The sequence below is a fragment of the Pteropus vampyrus genome, unplaced genomic scaffold (assembly GCF_000151845.1).
Source record: "Pteropus vampyrus isolate Shadow unplaced genomic scaffold, Pvam_2.0 Scaffold190, whole genome shotgun sequence".
Classification (NCBI taxonomy): Eukaryota; Metazoa; Chordata; class Mammalia; order Chiroptera; family Pteropodidae; genus Pteropus; species Pteropus vampyrus.
In genome coordinates, this window is record NW_011888971.1 from 1,283,846 (window position 1) to 1,290,979 (window position 7,134).

General features: G+C 50.4%; 1 protein-coding gene and 1 long non-coding RNA gene across 2 annotated transcripts in view; one reads left to right on the top strand and one right to left on the bottom strand.

The window, feature by feature from the left end:
• The window catches only part of SEMA5A (semaphorin 5A), a 456,698-nt gene extending 450,818 nt beyond the window's left edge, over positions 1 to 5,880 (bottom strand). The window contains exon 1 of the mRNA XM_011371413.2: positions 5,409 to 5,880. The gene's annotated coding sequence lies outside the window, so the exon portion shown is untranslated. The remainder of the gene's footprint in view (positions 1 to 5,408) is intronic.
• A 199-nt stretch (positions 5,881 to 6,079) lies between these two features.
• LOC111746454 overlaps positions 6,080 to 7,134 on the top strand; it is a 4,014-nt gene continuing 2,959 nt past the window's right edge. The window contains exon 1 of the long non-coding RNA XR_002783117.1: positions 6,080 to 6,339. This is a non-coding gene — a long non-coding RNA (uncharacterized LOC111746454). The remainder of the gene's footprint in view (positions 6,340 to 7,134) is intronic.

Genomic DNA, 7,134 nt, shown 5'->3' on the forward strand with positions numbered 1-7,134 from the left:
GATTACGCCACTGTCAACTGCTGCTGCCCACACCACCCCTCTCCAGCTGCCCGACTCCGGCCAGGAATCCGTCCACCACTGCTGACATCCCTCCAGCACAGTAGGCGGGCCGGTCCCCTGGGGACCGCTCTGTGGCCAGCAAGTGCTTCATTCAAGGTGGAGGCCTCTCCAGACTCCCTGCCCAATGAGGCAAATAGCTCAGTTAAACCGTGGGCTTCGGGTATTTACCATGCTCAGCTTTGTAGAACTTTCTTAAAGTCAAGTCTACAGCTAGAATACACGGAGATTTACATGACAGATGTCTTAGAAGAAATCCTTGTGTGTCACATTTGTATGTCAACTGACATGAACAATGGCTTAATTACAATGTCTGCTGGACTAAGGAAGTTTAATATCCAGAGCAATTCTTTTTGCTTTATGCCATCAGTCACAAATGATATCTTCAAGCTTTACAATCGGTAAAGTCCTATGGCAGATCTAAATCTCGGTCCTGTAAAAGTAATCACAGAAGCCAGTTGGGACTCTCCATTTGGCCGCAGGGTGTCCAGCCACAAATGTCGCTGGCCTCCAATGCGTTCTCTCTCGACAGCATGCCCTGGCAGCGGGCAGCCACCGTCCACACTGGGTGGCTGACGGAGAACAGCTGAGCAAGCCTCCTCTGAAGTGTGTCCCATCTCCAGCTTTCTTCCAGAAAGGGCAGTTCTTCGGGTGGAAATTTATCCGGACTCAGGCAGTGAGAAACGTATCTCTTCTGGGAAGTTTTAGCCGAGCGCTAGCCATTTTATGATTTTAGAGAAAACTCACAGGAAACAGGTTAGCAGAATTTTTCTTATGACCTTTTTTTGGCTCTGCTTTTCTTGCATAGGCATATCATATATCACAGCCAAATGTCGGGTGAATTTGAACTAATTGAAAAGAGGCTCTATTTCCTGTGAACAACTTGTCCTTGCTCAATCCTGATTGTCACTTGCCTAGAACTTATTTAATTTCACATCTCAGCAAATACAGTATTATTTCTCCAGCAGAGTTGGTTTCTGATAGCATCGCTCTCCTGGTCACTTATCATACATATCTGTAATTGAATTACCTATCGCAGTAATGTGATTTACTCTCAAATGTACACAAAAATGCGACATAAAATAAAATTGTTCCAGCGTATACTTCCTCGTCATTCCCTTTGAACTCTAGTTAGCCCATTCCACAGAGACATGGTGACAATGAGTGAAAGATGGGACGATAAAAGATGAGTGGGTTCATGGCCTTCCGGTAATAAAAGAAATTCACCCCCTATAAATTTATTCTCTTTTAAAATTTAATGTTCTTCGGTTTAATCCAGAAACCAATTCTAGTATGTATGGGAAAAGAGAATAAAGAATAGAATGATTTTATTTTTTTCAAATGCGACAGGACCGTGCCAATATATTTTAAAACTTAGTAAAGGAAAATAAATGTGCTCACGTTTCCTCCTGTTAAACCACCATCAATCTTCGACCAAAAAAAAAAAAAAAAAAAGATTTTTTTTAAAAAGACAACGGCAATTCTTTGGAGAAAATTTCCTGTTTTCTTGAACCCACTGTTGGGTTAATCCTATTTTAAATGTCATGCCCTGGGAGAAATATAACTTGTCTTTGAAGTTGCCTTTCTTCAAAATACTCAGTGAAATTCAGAGCCAGGTTTCCTTAGCTCTAGAATCTTTATATGGCGAAGAGTAACTGTGACAACACGAGGACATTATAGTAAATCACTTATTATATACTATCTTCTCTGGGATCAAGTTTTAATTTGCTTTGTTCTGTTTGGCTTAAATTCTGAATCAAAACAAGTTTTGGGTAGGCGCTTTGAAAGTGAAATGGTTATCTATGTATGTTATAGCTTCTTTAATTTTTTTTCCTCCCTCTCTTGCCGTTAGAAATTGATTTTATATATCAGACAACCAGGATCTAACAAATACATCAGAGAAATAAGTGATATATTTATCAAGCATACCGAAAGCTGCTTCTTCAAACTGCTTCCCGGTAAGCTGCTCCTCACCCGCCAAATTTATCTTTATAATGCTACCAATTAGAGACAGCAGATTGCCCCCTATCTATGGCAGACCATTTCCACAAGGCAGAAGGCAGAGTGATAAAAACCTATAATTTTCAACAAAAATTCTGCATCTCAATTTTGGAAGTTTGCTGGGAACATATGTGAAAATGTGTTGTCAACAGCAGAACATAGAAACATCCTAAAGTCTGAACACCCTAAAGCACTTATGAATCCTCATCTTAGGACTCAAGAAAATGGTTCACTTTCTCTGTCCAAATTTGCAAATACATCGGGCAGAAATGGCCAAGGACCCACATCACACACTCTGCACTCCGGGGCAGCTCCACTTGTTAGAAACCATATTTACATTTAAAAGTTATTTTAACACTAAAAATAACTTTTTAACATTATAACACCGTGTCACCTCGGTGTTATAATTATACCCTAAGCACTTTGAGTAACTATATCGACAAGCTCAGAAGGGTGTTTAAATACAAATTTGGTATAATTTTAGAATTAAGAATTATGGAGGGTTTGCTGCAGAATGTGGAACAACTTTTCTCAAACGCTGTACAGAAACTACTACAAAAATGAATTCCTTGACTGGGACACATTACGAACTAATCGATTTGTTCTATCCTGCAAACTATATGATGTGTAACCCCAGCCTCACCTTAGGGTGTGGTTTCTAATCTTAGTTAAGTCTAGAGTTAATGATTACCTGTTCATGTGACAGAATGCTTATATACCTTTGGCTGAACATTTATGTATACAAGAAGCAAATCCTCAATTTCAATGACTTTATAATCAAAAAAAAAAAGGATATTTGGAATCATTAAAAATAATCACTAAGTTAATAAAAACCATGGAATGTTCAGGTAAACAGCTGTTTCTAACATCAGAAGCTTCTGAAATAGTCTCAAGTTGCTGACATGCAGCACAGAGAAAAGTTGGTTGTTTTTAACATTTGTCCCTGATCAAGAGTCTAAAGTGACTCTGAAGATTTCTCACTGTAAAGCCATGGGTGGGCTTCGGAAAGCATGGACCCTCTACGACTTAAGCTAAAAGTTTACATAAATGTGCATATATTCATTAGGGTCCCAGAGTCCTTGCACTATAGGTTTCTATGTGCCATTTATCCAGACATGGTGAAGAAAAAACTTAAAAAGAAACGGCAGTGAAGAACACAGGCTTATTATTACCAAATTCTGAACATCTCAAAAACCTCTTTTGTAAAGAGACAAGCTTTACCACCCAGGAGAACAAAGTCTTTGCTCTCGGCAGGATCTCGCAGCTGTTTGCCATTAAAACCATCAAATAAGTTAGTACGATTCGTAAAAGGCATAAAATGATTAGCGTCATTCATCTTCTCCCTGTTAAGAAAAGTGTGTACAGGCTAAAAGCGTGTGAAAGCGGGTACTACCCACAATTCCGTATGATCAGTGTGACCTGAGCAAAGCCCAGGAGGAGCTGCTATTTCCTGGTAAAGTTTTTGCAAGAAAGGAACTCAAGGAAAAAGAAATCTGCATTTCAAGTGGCCCAGTTACATTTCGGACTTTTTCATTTAAAACAAACGTGGATAAAAAAAATCTTTGGGGATTAAAAAAAAAAATCCATGTTTCTTTTGCGGTAAACAGGAATAGACAAAAAAAGCTATATAAGTGAGACACGACTTAAGGTATTATCTGCTTGAACTGCAATTGTGAAGTGGTCGCTCAAAACAGTGGATAAACTTCGCCCTATCTTCAATAATGATACCAGCATTAATTAGTAATTAATTTCGCACTCCTAATTAGGTGTTAAAAATCTTCTGTAGTAAAGTCTGTTTTTGTCTCTCTGTGTCTCCTTACGAAAGTCTAACTATAATTAATAACATATCTGCTGTTCCCAAACTTGGTCATGATGACAGAGCTGTTCTGCAGAAGCTAACGGTGACATGTGATTGTTTTTCTTAAAAACAAGCTGCAACGATCATTTGTAACTCCTGGCGTTTTAACTAATGTGCTCCTGAGACGCGGAACTATAACGTCACTATTAAAACATAATTCGCACTACCTTCGCTCAATTTCGACTTCTTTCTGAAGAGAGACAATCGTCACAGGGAGGAAGACAGACACAGACAGGAAGGGTTTTTGCAAGGATATGTCTGTCTCTGCAAGGAACCTTTCTATTTAGAGAACTTCTGTTTGGCAACCACCTTTCCTGTCCCTCCTTCTAGCGATGCTGACAGCTCCCTCTGGCCAACAGATCGGCTGCCCCCATCCTCCACGCCTATGAAATTACTGCAAGCGCTGCCTGGTCCTGCTGTGTGCTGACGGGGACCATCACCCACTCACCCGGGACGGAGTCGCAGCTCTTAGCATCCTCTCTTCCTCCTCCAGAGCTCGCTCGCAGCGCCCCCTGCCGGGGATCCCTGGGACGCCGCAGGCGCAGGAAAGTTAAATCCCAACTCTGAGCAGCCGCATCCAGGTACCGAGCGAGCTAAGGGCGAGGAGGTGAATGCGCTTCCCGCCAAAGCCGCGGGGATCCGCCTCTGACTGCGCTAGGCCCCGCACCCCGCGCGGCGGGCGCAGATCCGCGACACGTCGCTCCCCCGCGGCGGTTCGCCCGCACATCTTGGGTGCACAGTTCCCTCCGGGGCCCAGATCTGCCTCCGGCCCCGGAGCCCTGAGCCAGGGGATGCGAAATCCGTGGATCGGCGGAAAGATGCCCGCGGAAAGGGACTAGCCAGCCTGCAGCTCACTGGGCAGGCGGGTCCCCAAGGCCTCTGCATCCCCGGCAGCGACGTTCAGGGCGGCCCCCAGCCTCAGTCTCCCTCATTAACCAAAGCGCGTGGCGGAGTTGAGCTCAAGTCCCACCACCTCCCGGTTTCTCGCGCGCGCCACAAAAGCCTTGTAACTCGAACAGGAAACCCGCCCCAGCTGAGGGGCTGCGAGGCGGCGACCATGGGGCCGCGAAGCCCGGGCCACCCGGACCCCTGCCCTTCGCTCCCGACCACGCAAGCTTGGACGCACGCCCGGGGCAGGCACAGACCTCCACTGCGCACCTTCCCGCGGTGTTGGGTAGGGGTCCCGTCTCGCCCACCTCCCGCTTGCTCATCGGGGCGCTTCCGCTCCTTACCTCTGCACGCTAAGACCTCGGCAAAGGCATCGACATAAACTTCCAGCCCGTGTGGGAGCCCCCGCACCTGGCAGCCCTAGTCCTGTACGCGTCGCCACCCGCTGTCCCCCGCCCAGGCCTGCAAATCGACCCTGCCCAACATCGACAGGACCACCAGCCGACCACTGCCGCCTCCCCCCGCCTCCAGTCCCCGTCAGCAACGCGGCACGGTGCGGGCTGCGGTCACGGCCACGCGGGGACGGGGCGGTGGGGTCGCTCACCAGGTGCGATGCGCTCTCCTCGTGCCAGTCATCCAGCGCCTGGGGCCCGGGAGCGGTCTGAGGGTTCTCTTCAGCGCCCGCGAGGGAAGTCGAGGCAGCCGCCGCCACAGCCCCCTGCCACTCGGCCGCCCCCCACTTGCTGCGCTCCGGCCTGGGGGCGCGGGTTTGCGCGCCAGGCGCACCGTCCCCGGGCGCGCGGCCGGGCTGGGCCGAGGATGAAGAGGTTCGGTCTCAGCTGGGGCGACTGGCGAGGAGGCAAAGTTGGGTGCCGGAGCCAGCTCTGCAGGGGAGCCCCCGGATGGGCCACACAAACTGGGATGCCCCCGCGGAGGGAAGGTCGAAGCTGGGGGCCGTCGCCGGGTAGGGGCCGCGGCCGGCCGGGGGCTGCGGAGCCCGCCCGCGGCGGAAGGGCAGCGCGCGGGAGCGGGTGCAGCGAGAGCAGCCGCCGCCGGCGCCTCCTTCCCCGCGAGTAGAGCCGCGCTGGGCGAACAAGCGGGGAGCGCGGGCTGCCTCGCCCCGCCCCCGCCGCGCCCGCCCCGCCCCCGCCCCGCTCCAGCCCCGCCCCCGCCGCCGCGCCTCCTCCTCCTCCCAGCCTAGCCCTGGTGAAACCCGAGCGCGCCACCCCGCGCTGACCGCCCGGGGCCCCTCCCCCGACACCGCCCCCTCTGCGCCCCGGCACCCCCTGCACCCTGCGAGCCCCACACTGGCCTCCTTGGTGCGAGCGCGCCCGACCCTGGACTTTCGGGGGCTCCTTTCCCCACCACCACCCCTCTGACAGACCTTCGGCGGCTCCCCGCCCCTGTCCCGCCACTCAGACGTGGCTACTTTGGGAGGGCTGGGGGGGGCGGGAGGGGACGCGGTATAAAGAGCCGGAGGCGGCGCGGCCCGGGACCTAGACGTGGCATGTCCACTCTGCCGGCCTCCGCTCCAGGTACGTGCGCGTCCCTCGGCGGGATCCGTGGGGATGGGGGTGGGGGTGATGTGGGCAGCGGCCACCGAGTCCTCCCGGACTCCCGAGTCTGCGATTTCTTTTCTTTTTGTGTGACATCCTCTTGCGGGCTCTGAGCTGCAAACTCCTTAAAGACCGAGAGAGCTGCTGTGGTTTCCTGGAGGAACGATTTGGGGGTGAGCCTCCCGCCTAGTTCAGGTCGATTTCTGCGGGAATTAACAAATCGGACGAAGCAGGAAGGCAGGTCAGGCGGTGAGCGTTGAGAGAGGAGCTCCTGAATGGCCAATGTCAACTTGTCCAACTCTGGGCCAGATGTTACTTGTTGCACTTTGCAGAATCTTTCGGCTTTTTTGAGCAAGTACTCAGACGACAAGATTCATAACTGGAAAGCAAAGTACCTTTTAGGGCACCTAGACTATGTTACTTTGCGGCAGAACGTTGGTTCAAACTCCGAAGGGTGGCGCGTGACCCTTTCTCTCTGGATGAGGGTGAGGACAGTCTCTCCTGGCCCTTTTTTCTCCATCTTGGCTTCAGAGGATGGCTTTAAAGTTCCGGTTGCATAAGGAAACGCATGAACACCCCACCACTGCCCTCTCTTAGCTAGTGATGTGGGATGCCTGCGTGGCCCGCATTCACACATCACTCCAAAGCCAGTATCAGGTCGTTGGGGTAGCCCACACCGGAAATGACCTAGTGTGCCATTGAGCTTGCCCGTGAAACAGAACCCATCACTGGCTGGATGGTGTCATAGCCCCACAGATTCAAGAGAATGGCAGT